Raw genomic sequence first — 11,880 nt, forward strand, 5'->3', positions numbered from 1 at the left:
TCTTGGGGCAAAGTCCCTAGAGGCTAGGGCGAAGCCGCTATAGGTGTATATTGTATAATGCAGACAACTACCTTCCCTAAGTGACAGAGACACTTTCGTTTGCTTTTTGTTCTTTTGTACAAAAAAAACCTCACTAATAAAGCACTTGTTGCTTCACCCATAGCCTCAAGGGGAGGGTGGGGGAGGCTAGGAAAAACGCCTAAAACCATCCCAATATATTTGTAAAGATTTTATGAAAAGTACAACCAATTTGGATCAGTATTTTGCGAGATATTATCTTCAGACAAAGAAAAATAACTACTTTTTAAGATTTCTATTCTATTTATTTGTCAGTTCTTTAATCCAGTAAGCTGGGAGGGTATAGAGTAAAGAGGGGGGGGTGGTATTTTTTTATTAGTCAGCTTCTAATAGTACACGAAAATCTGATGCAACATCCAAGTAATTATACATTGATTTCTATTAATGTTGTCATCCTTGTTTATATTTGTTTTGTATTGACTTCTATGCTTTATCTAAATAAACTTTACTTAGGGAAAATCATTTTTTGAAAATATTTAAAAAAAATTAAAAAACTTAATATTAAACAATGCAAAGTTGTTTTTAGTAGCAAAGCTACTCTATATAACTAGAACATTTTCGTCCATGATATTTAGATAACTAAATTATAACTAAATGAGTTATTCAATTAAAATGTTATGTAATTCAATGACAAAACTACCAAAAATTGAAATAAAGTCTATGATTCCTTTCTAAATAATAAAAATTGATTACTTCTCTAAAAATTAACTTCATTACAAAAAAATATTATTTAGGTAGTCGAGAAAATTATAAATTTTTGACCTCAATTGCTAAATATAATTGAAAATCTTTTAAGTAAGGAACATCAATTTTAAGTATAAATAGTTTAAAGTCATTTTTGCTCAAGTGAAAGTCGCGTGGAATTTGGACCCAAAAAGAATTTCACTTCCTGCTGTCAAATATTTTCAAAGCTACTCTATGACTATACCCTATCCGTTCGGCCGTTTGTCTGTCTTTATATTTTAAATGTCTTCGTTCTTCTTAGGGGCCTTCAACATAATTAATAGTTATTTCTCGCATCGTATTATAAACAGCTTTCCGCGGATATAGAATTTGTAGAAAGCTGGATATAATACAATGCTAGACATAGTTTTTTCGTATGGATGAGAACCGGTTCCTATTCTCATCCATACGAAAAAACATAGATGCTTCGCTTATGTCATTGCACTTTGTTGTCCTAGGAATCAGTATTCCAAAAATCAGATCAATCGGATAATCTTATCACATAAAAATTTGTTTAAAAAGTTTAAAATCAACATGTTTAAAATGGACGTACGTACATTCTGGTAACGATTTTAGAGTTGCTACGCTTTTTAAATCGTACCAAACTGTTATAGGAATCACCATGCAAAGTTTGGAATCGATAGCACATTTCTAACCTGTTTAAATTAACGAAAAGAGCTAGCTGTCTGTGACGGACGGACCGACCCTAATTATAGAAAAGCTTCGCTTTAAAATTATTGATAGAATCCATTTTCTTGTAAGAATCCGAATCCGGTCCAAAAGTTAGACGAATTGTTAACCCTAGTTTAAATTTTATGGTTTTATTTTGCTCATTATTTAAGTTTAGATGTCATTATTATTCGCAGAAAATTGTCTCTATACGATGTTATACATGATTAATCAGAACTGCTTAGAACTGATTTCAATTCAGCGGTTATTAATCTGCTTCGAGGCCATTCAGGAAATAAGATTACCTGGTTATACAACTTTGGACACCAACATTATTTGCAGCCTAATGTCCCATCCCTCAATGCTAATCTAAGATCGCTGTATTAGTCTATCAAATGTTATGAAAAGATTAAAGGTACATTAAACCAATAACTCTTTAAAACCTGGTAATGCCACTCTCCCCTTTAATTGAGTTTTTTTTATATAAATTTATAATTAACAGTTACAAATGAAAAGAGGAAACCAGAGTTGTCCTATATCTCTTTTTAATATGAACAAAAACCTGGGAAACATTTAGTTTCATATTGTTGTTAAGATCAATATTATGATGAATAGGAGATCGATTGACACAGGAATAAGGTATAGTCGACAACAAGCGAAATAAATCTGTGTTGCCCTTAAAATATTTGAAAAAAATCAGCTGAAATTACCTAATTTTTTTTCTCGAATTAATTCAAACGTTGGGTAGAGCCGCAATTGACCACATTCTTTTAGTTTGAATAAATAGATAAATTTTATTTAATGGTGATTTCTCTTGGAACCTAAAAGAAGCTTCATGGTAAAAAAAGTCAAACAGATCAAGCAGTTTGTGAGATCTTTCGTGGATTGTAAATTCATTATCATTTGTAGATAAATAATGAATGCTGCAACAGACTTTAAAAACATTATGGCCCACCGGGTTCATGTTGCTCACTTAATAGCGGCTGCCGAGCCTTGACTTGGGAATAAGAACACTTTCCTAACTTTAGTATCCTAAATTAAAAGCTCTGTATTAGCTGGAAAAAATGCAAATTATTTTAAACTTGTTTTTGTCCATTTCCTAGTTAATTTAGCTAAAAGATCATTTTCTTATTTTATTTTTGTTAACAAACAACAAAGTTAATATTTTAAAAGAAAAAAAGTTGACCCTCAAAATTTCACCTTAAAGTGATACTTTTCTAATAGTTTATAGTCCACTGAGTCGTAAGCAGTAAGAATTAAAATCTATTAAGTCCCTTCTAACGAGATATTGGCAACTTTTTGCACACATTTTCGCAAACGGCAATTATTTCCTTTATTTGAAGTTTTTGTTAAAACATTTTCATAAAAGTTTTCAGTAATAATCATTTAAGATCCATTGTTGAGAAGAAATAACTGAAAAAATGTGTTTCCATGCAAAATAAGCTTAAAATCTAATGATTTTAAATATTTGCGATTTAATGGTAAAAAAGAATATTTTTTGCTTTTTGATAGCCTGAATATGTTTAATTTCATTTTTTATTTAATGAGATGTAGACAGACTTACATAAGTTAATGATAGAGTAGATTCAATATTTAATTCAAAATACAAACAGTTTTTTAAGTATTTATTTATATTGGATTAAATGCAGTTTTTGGGTAAATAAGATTAAATATGTATACTTTATTTAGAAATGGTTAAATATATTAATAAGTCAAACTACTGATTATTTAAGCTGGAAAGTTCTGAAGTAGCGGGATGTCTGTTTGTATGTCAGGACACCAAAGCAGTAGGATGGCTGTCTGTTTAATTAATACAAATGTATTAATTAACTATGCACTTTGAAGTAGCAGGATGACTGTCTGTCTAATTAGTACAAATGTATTAATTAGCTGTATAACTCTGAAGTAGCAGGATGACTGTCTGTCTAATTAATACAAAGGTATTAATTAGCTGTATAACTCTGAAGTAGCAGGATGACTGTCTGTCTAATTAATACAAAGGTATTAATTAGCTGTATAACTCTGAAGTAGCAGGATGACTGTCTGTCTAATTAATACAAGGTATTAATTAGCTGTATAACTCTGAAGTAGCAGGATGACTGTCTGTCTAATTAATACAAAGGTATTACAAAGGTATTAATACAAAGGTATTAATTAGCTGTATAACTCTGAAGTAGCAGGATGACTGTCTGTCTAATTAATACAAAGGTATTAATTAGCTATATAACTCTGAAGTAGCAGGATGACTGTCTGTCTAATTAATACAAAGGTATTAATTAGCTGTATAACTCTGAAGTAGCAGGATGACTGTCTGTCTAATTAATACAAAGGTATTAATTAGCTGTATAACTCTGAAGAGGTGGAATATTTGTCTGTGTTGAACTAGTTGAAGTAGTAGGATGTCTGTAAATAGCTGAATTGGTCTAATAAGACTCGACCCCAAACCAGATAGTATTCTGTGTAAGGACTCTCAATTGCAACTGACTAACTAAATAAATGTTCTCTTAAATGTTCTCTTAAATGTTCTCTTAACTTTTACAGAGCAATAAAGAGTAAATGATGTTTCTACTTTTAAGCCAAAACTTAAAACTGAATTATACTACATTTTCCCCCTCCTGACGCCGTCAAGGCTTCACTAATCTGAATCTACATCAGCAGCCATTACCGCATTATCTACAGCAGCAGCTACAGAACCCTCTTCAGCAGGCACTGAAGCCTGAACCTCCAACTCAGCACCAATATCTGGAACGTCTCCCTGAACCACCATCACCTCACTGGCAGCCACCGCCCCACTGGTACTCCCAGCCTGTTGCAGCTGCCAAGGTACAGCAGGTAGATCTTTACTTATTTTGCGCCTGATCTCGCTGAATATATTTGTCAAATGTCTCTGAACTTCTGCCTCTTTCTGTGACATGTCTAAATTAGCCCCCTTCACACTGGCCCCATGACTTGTCAAAGCATTTTCCACCTGTTGAACTACTGCTTACACCTTTAAAATACATGTCACCTCTACTCTCAAATTTTTATTTTTAGAACCCAAATTATCTAACCCAACAGCAGGACGCTTGGCCACACCTCTTCTTGACCCTCCTTCGCCCTCCTCCAGACCACTTTGACCGCTCGGCCACCTGTCCCATGCATCAAGATTCACTTCCAAACCGTCGTTGCCAATATCATCATTATTCTTCAGAAACTTCAGAAACTCATCATTAAATTCATACCTGGGCCGCCCATCCTTATGCTGTCTTCTACTGGGACCAGCCCTATCATCCATTCTGAACACCACCTGCCGCCCATCCTTATGCTGTCTTCTACTGGGACCAGCCCTATCATCCTTTCTGTACACCACCCGCCGCCTGTTGGTCCTACCATCCTCCAACCTCTCTAAAGACCTCTCGTGCTCCTCTTGCAACTGACCAGGAACCAGCCGATGTCTCTCTCTATCATCCATCTTTCCTGATTATTACAATTTCAATATTTTTTTATATTTAAGACGACATTTAAAAACACATCAGGAATATTTATTATTTTATTCAGGAATAAAATAATACAAATCCATCAAAAAATCTGAAAATGCCAATTTTTCCTCCTACTCCAATCCTAATGAAAAATGTGGAGAAATCGCCAACCAATTTTGGCCACCATGACTTCAGACGCCATATTTAAAATTAAAAATAATAAACAAGGTGATATTTGCAATTTCTACAGCCCAAAAATTACTGAAATGACACCTATCTTCTTGTGATCTGTTGTGAACCAGCCCAAAAACCGAACAATCACAATCAGAATCTCACAGTTCTGCCATTCCACTCTGTCATTAATAAAGGTACATCTTCAGCATCACATAAAAATGTAAAAGACAATTTCCCAAAACCAGACAAAGTAAAAATGTTTACCTGATTTTGATGGTTTACCACTATAACTCGATATTATGATTTAACTGCTCACAATCTCAGTTCCAACTATCAACTGGACTTAACTTTTATTGTAGATCAACTTTCCAACTTACTAGCTTAATAAGCACATATTTGTTATTAAAATAATTAAACAATAATTTAATGAATCTCCATTATATAAACATATATATAAAACTTTTATATTTATTAATCTGCACATGTACCACAGGACCTCCTACTTGAGATTTAACCTCCTCTTTGTATCCCATTTAGCTACTGACCCACTCATTTTAATCGTCACCACTTTTTCAGGCAAAGATAGCGAATGGAAACAACTAATCCAATGGAAAATTGACCTCATCAACACTCGTTCCAGCTTTAGAAACAGGTACTACAGACTCAACCGCCATCATATATTTAAAGGGAGATATTTCATACACAGTCCCTTTAAAACAGAATTCAACATTGACTTGAATGATACATAATATTTTTTTATGTTCAATCCCTTGAAGGAGGGGGTGATTCCCAAAAGGCGCTAATTCATACAAAGCATCCGAAAACTTTTTGACCACAATAAAAGGCCCACCGTAGAAAGACTGTAACTTCTTGGACACGTCACTCTTAATGCTTCCTTCTGTACTCTGTGTTTGTTTTGAACCTCCAAATATAGTTTGGAATTTGTTAAAATTCTCTTAATTATATCCTCCATATGTTTCAGAAATTCCAAATACGACCAAAAAACGAATAACCTGTCCTCGAGCTCTTGGAGCAGTTAATCACCAATGTTGCCACAGGTAATTTTTTTTTTCTCCCAAGTATTTCATGATTTTCGTCTACTCTTAAAGCTGCGTACAAACTTTGGTTCTGTCTTTCCACGAGATTCAAATTCGGATTCTTGAAAGGAACTAAAACGGTGTCCACCCCCAATCCTTTCATTACCCCCTTTTTGTAACTCTGTCAGATCTCAAAGCCCGAAATAAATTATAGGTAGGTACAAAATTCTCCAAAATAAACCATAGGTAGGTACAAAATTCTCCAAAATAAACCATAGGTAGGTACAAAATTCTCCAAAATAAACCATAGGTAGGTACAAAATTCTCCAAAATAAACCATAGATAGGTACAAAATTCTCCAAAATAGCCTTCACTGCTGTCTCAGTCTTAGCATCAACTAGCTGACACGTAAATATATACCTGGAAAATAAGCTAAGCAGATTATGATTAAAACAAACTTAACCGTTTGTAATAATTAGTGAATCCCAAAAATTTCTGTAACTCCTTTCCTGTCTTAGGCTTGCCCCAATCCTTAATCCGTTCCAAATATGAAGGATTCATCTTCAATCTGGCGGCACTAATAATATGCTCCAGATAGTGGCATTCTCTAGTCAGTAAATCACACTTATCCAGATTCCATTCCAGGTTGCCCTGTCTGAGAACCGGAAACAATGCCTGCAAATGTTCTACATGCTCCTCTGGACTAACCGAAAACACAATCAAATCATCCAGGTAACTGATACAGAAACCATACATCCCTAGTAAAATGGATAACACCTTGTCCATCAAAGCACAAAACAAGGATGGCGCGTTGCAAATTTTAATAATCTTCGGTTTCAATTCTGGATTTTCCTTAATCATCTGATTTTCCTCTAACTTCAATTGTTGAATAATAAACTGTACTCGCTCATGCATTTTCTGTCCTGACAACTTTTCTGGTTTCTTTAACTCATTTATTGTTTTCTTACAGGTGGAATCCAGATTGTCCATGACAAAACAGTGCCCCATCTTCACATTTTTAAGCAAGGTAATAGGTTTTATCAACGCATTAACTACGTTAACCCCTCCTTTATCCCTGACAGAGTAGGTTTAGAAAGAATCTCAGAATATCTATGACCAGACAAAATGGGAATTTTCTACATTTCAGCCACTACCTGTTTTTGTAAACAAGAATTAATAGGAACAGATTCCCCATGAAATTCAAATTTATCCACTTCCAAACAAATATTAATTTTATTTTTCTTCAGGAAATCAGAACTGAGATTCACCAACTTGCCTGTTACCTCAGGTACATAAAATATTTCTGTAAACACAGCTTGGTTCCCACAAATCTAACTTTTAACTCAACATATCCAATAATATTAACTTTCTTTTAATCTACCGAATAGGCTGATAACTTAGCAGGACAGAAACCAATTTCATGTTTATCAAAAATTTCTCTAGATATTAAAGAATTAAAATTATTTCCTGTATCAACAATTCCTAATTCCTCCACTGTAATATCAGCTCCTGGTACAAAAACTCTAAATCCGCGCAAATAGGCATTTTTCTTTCTTTATCTTCAAGACTTCACGATCCCTTTAAAGCCCTAGTAACTTCTGCCACCGTTCCGTCGGATTAAAATTTCAATGTCGTGTTATAAATAATTAATGTATATATTTAATTAATTAACTTCAAATTTCAGATACAAAGCCATCAATCTACAACACAGCAGCCAGCCCTCCGCCATCCACCAGCCGCCATCATACTGATCAACATATTATGTCATGCACAGCCTGCAGAACACCAGCCCCTCGTGACTAGACACCAAACTCCTTGCAACACAAGTAAGTACCCCTCAAAGGTTTAATATTCATTAAAACTTTATTTAGATACCTACCAAATTTTATACACAATTGTACTAAATGTATTATAATATATTGTTCCCATTAACAGTTAATAGCACCTCCACACATTGACTAAAAAAAACAAAAACAGAAACTTCTTCACAACATTGAAAGCCATTATCCGAATACAAAACAGCAAAAATTTTCAAATTTTACATAGCTTAAAATATAACCTAGATATAATATATGTGAACAAAGAAACAATATATAAAATAAGGTTTATACATCGAATCAATCATCACACTACTACATAGGATATTATTGATAATTGAACCTAGCCATTTCAGCAATCATAGCCTCGTATTGTTTTTCATCTCTGCTTTGTTCAGAATCCACAGCCGGCCCCCTCTGATTGACTGATTTCTTCAGAAACTGCTCAGGTATCACCCGATTATTAGGCACTCCAGGCCCCTCTCCCTTTTCATTATTGACCGGAAAGAACTTAGCCTTGGTCTTACCTATGCGAGAATCAGGGGCAGGCGGCTTACCATCCCTCTTCTGCCAACAATCAGCCACTATATGTCCTTCTTTCCCGCAATACCAACAAATCATATTCTTAGCCTTCGAATTCAAAGCCCCAATCACATTCTCAACTTGATCCCAAGGGATATCATCCTTCCCCTCAATCCAAGCATTATTATCGCCAGTCCCAGTTCTGTCAGCCAAGTCGGATACATGCACCTCACTAATCACAGGCCTAGATTTCACCTCCCTAGATTCTTCCAATTTCAACCCTTCCATAGCCTGGGAATAACATGACGTCACATTTTCAGGTGAAATGTGTCCAGAACGAGCCCAGCTGATGTAATGTTGACCTCTACGAATCAAATAAGTCAAGAATGAGCTATAATCCTCCAGGTAATGCATAGATTCAACAAAGTTGGCCATATCTCTAGCTAAATCTGTAAACAACAAATTCTTCGCCACATTGTTATAAAAATCACGCCAAGATTGTTTAGAAATATGACCAGGATGCATAAGTCTAAACAACCGTAATTTCTCATTAAAGAACACATCCACATTCTGACCACTCTTTTGTTTCAGGGCGTAGAAGAATTCAGTAGCTGACTCTGTATCTGCAAACGGTATCACCAACCTCCTTATCAACAGGTAATAACCTAAAGCACTTAGGGAGGCATTAGCCTCCGGAGTAATAAGCCTCCCCATTTTCTTTCCCTTGCACTCAAACATCCTATTGTACAACACATCCTTAAAAAGCATGGGATCCTCCAATTTTGCGAACCGAGCAACCCTCCACAAGGACAAAAAATAATCCTCAAAATCAATGTTTCCATCCCAAAATGGAGCGTCCCGCACAAAATCACTGTCCCACTTGACACCCCTTACCAGACAAAACTCCTTAAACTGTCCCTCTACAGTCTGCTGACTGACACTGCCACCAGCCACCTTTTTGTAAGCCTTAAGCACTTCAGCCCTTTCCTCGATTAAAGGAAATATATCCAATAACTGATTCTCATACTCGGTCAAACAACTCTCACGTACATTCATCCAATTACCATTACCAGCTGGACCCAAAAAATCTATCTGCGAAAACTTCAAATGTCCAGGAGCACTCTTTACCCTCTTAGCCTCGAAACTAGTAGAATCCAATTTAACCTCCACACTCAATCGATTAATAAAAGATGCATTAAATGAATCATCCCCCATCGATTTAGCTGTAGCCACACTAGCCCCCAAACTTGTCTCATACAAGAATCCACCAATGTCGCCATCTGGTGGCAATTGAGCCACCTTTTTCTTGATAGTAGCCAAATCAACATCATAACCTAATTTCTTATGCTCATCTGAACTTTTGAACTCTTTCACCTTATTCTCCAGCCGTTTATTCGCCGCCGTTAGCTTATCCACCTGACTCTTGACAGTCGTATGCTCCTTTAACATTGCCCTAACATATTTCTTTATACTTTCAGGCACAACATCATTCTCCACGTCGCCCAACGCCGACTCCACATTTGCATTAGCACCTGCACCTCCACCAACATCATCAACAGCATCGTCATCCTCCTCCCAATTGTCGGGAGTTCCATCATCATCCTGACTTTCAGCCTCCCGAGGCCGCTTAGGCCGCCGTCCACGCTTGCCTTCACCTTTACCCCGCTCTCCTTTTTCATCAGCCATATCCGAGCACTAGAACTAGATTCGCCGTGAAATTTAGATCAGAAAAGATAAAGAGTGAAATTCCACAGAAACCTAAAATATAAATCAAGTTATAAATATAAAAGATATAACAAAACTGTGAAAAATCCGAGATAAACAATCTCAAAAAGTGATCGAATTCAAATTAAACACCACTTCCCCCACCTTTAACTCTGCAGCAGGTCTAAATAACACGTAGCACAATAAGACTGCGCCAAATGAGATGTAGACAGACTTACATAAGTTAATGATAGAGTAGATTCAATATTTAATTCAAAATACAAACAGTTTTTTAAGTATTTATTTATATTGGATTAAATGCAGTTTTTGGGTAAATAAGATTAAATATGTATACTTTATTTAGAAATGGTTAAATATATTAATAAGTCAAACTACTGATTATTTAAGCTAGAAAGTTCTGAAGTAGCGGGATGTCTGTTTGTATGTCAGGACACCAAAGCAGTAGGATGGCTGTCTGTTTAATTAATACAAATGTATTAATTAACTATGCACTTTGAAGTAGCAGGATGACTGTCTGTCTAATTAGTACAAATGTATTAATTAGCTGTATAACTCTGAAGTAGCAGGATGACTGTCTGTCTAATTAATACAAAGGTATTAATTAGCTGTATAACTCTGAAGTAGCAGGATGACTGTCTGTCTAATTAATACAAAGGTATTAATTAGCTGTATAACTCTGAAGTAGCAGGATGACTGTCTGTCTAATTAATACAAGGTATTAATTAGCTGTATAACTCTGAAGTAGCAGGATGACTGTCTGTCTAATTAATACAAAGGTATTACAAAGGTATTAATACAAAGGTATTAATTAGCTGTATAACTCTGAAGTAGCAGGATGACTGTCTGTCTAATTAATACAAAGGTATTAATTAGCTATATAACTCTGAAGTAGCAGGATGACTGTCTGTCTAATTAATACAAAGGTATTAATTAGCTGTATAACTCTGAAGTAGCAGGATGACTGTCTGTCTAATTAATACAAAGGTATTAATTAGCTGTATAACTCTGAAGAGGTGGAATATTTGTCTGTGTTGAACTAGTTGAAGTAGTAGGATGTCTGTAAATAGCTGAATTGGTCTAATAAGACTCGACCCCAAACCAGATAGTATTCTGTGTAAGGACTCTCAATTGCAACTGACTAACTAAATAAATGTTCTCTTAAATGTTCTCTTAAATGTTCTCTTAACTTTTACAGAGCAATAAAGAGTAAATGATGTTTCTACTTTTAAGCCAAAACTTAAAACTGAATTATACTACATTAATCTATTCTTTGAAAAGACATGCATATTCTTTCAGATTTGAAAAAAATTAAAAAAAATAAAAATCGGAATTAATCAAAATTAATCTATAGCCTTTAAAAAATACTTTTAATATTTTGAACCTATATAATCAATAAAATCAATGGAAAATAAAATAGTTTTATAAAATAAACTTTTGGAAAAGGTTTAAGATAACTTCATAAAAGTAGCATTAAAGTAGGATATTTTACTTGTCTTTTTTAAAAATGCAAATTAAACATAGTTAACGACTATTTAATTATCAAGAATGGTAATAAAATATTTCAATAACCACTTAAACCTTTTTGTGGCTATGTTATTTACTTAAACAGAAATTCTATTTTGTCAGAATTATAAAAATAATGAAGTATTTTCCAAAAAGCTTGCAAAAAAAACGTAA

The 11,880-nt window shown here is 34.6% G+C and overlaps 1 long non-coding RNA gene across 1 annotated transcript; it reads left to right on the forward strand.

Moving 5' to 3' along the window:
• The first annotated feature begins 5,672 nt into the window (after positions 1-5,672).
• LOC145331718 (uncharacterized) lies at positions 5,673-10,574 on the forward strand. The gene is made up of 10 exons (XR_013883833.1): positions 5,673-5,754; positions 6,085-6,160; positions 6,785-6,871; positions 7,110-7,166; positions 7,387-7,427; positions 7,824-7,965; positions 8,355-8,405; positions 8,799-8,883; positions 9,070-9,135; positions 9,957-10,574. It is a non-coding gene; the product is annotated as an uncharacterized LOC145331718 (long non-coding RNA).
• The last annotated feature ends 1,306 nt before the right edge of the window (positions 10,575-11,880 follow it).

Source organism: Acartia tonsa, chromosome 11 (assembly GCF_053477335.1).
Source record: "Acartia tonsa isolate MP-2025a chromosome 11, ASM5347733v1, whole genome shotgun sequence".
In the NCBI taxonomy this organism is placed as follows: domain Eukaryota; kingdom Metazoa; phylum Arthropoda; class Copepoda; order Calanoida; family Acartiidae; genus Acartia; species Acartia tonsa.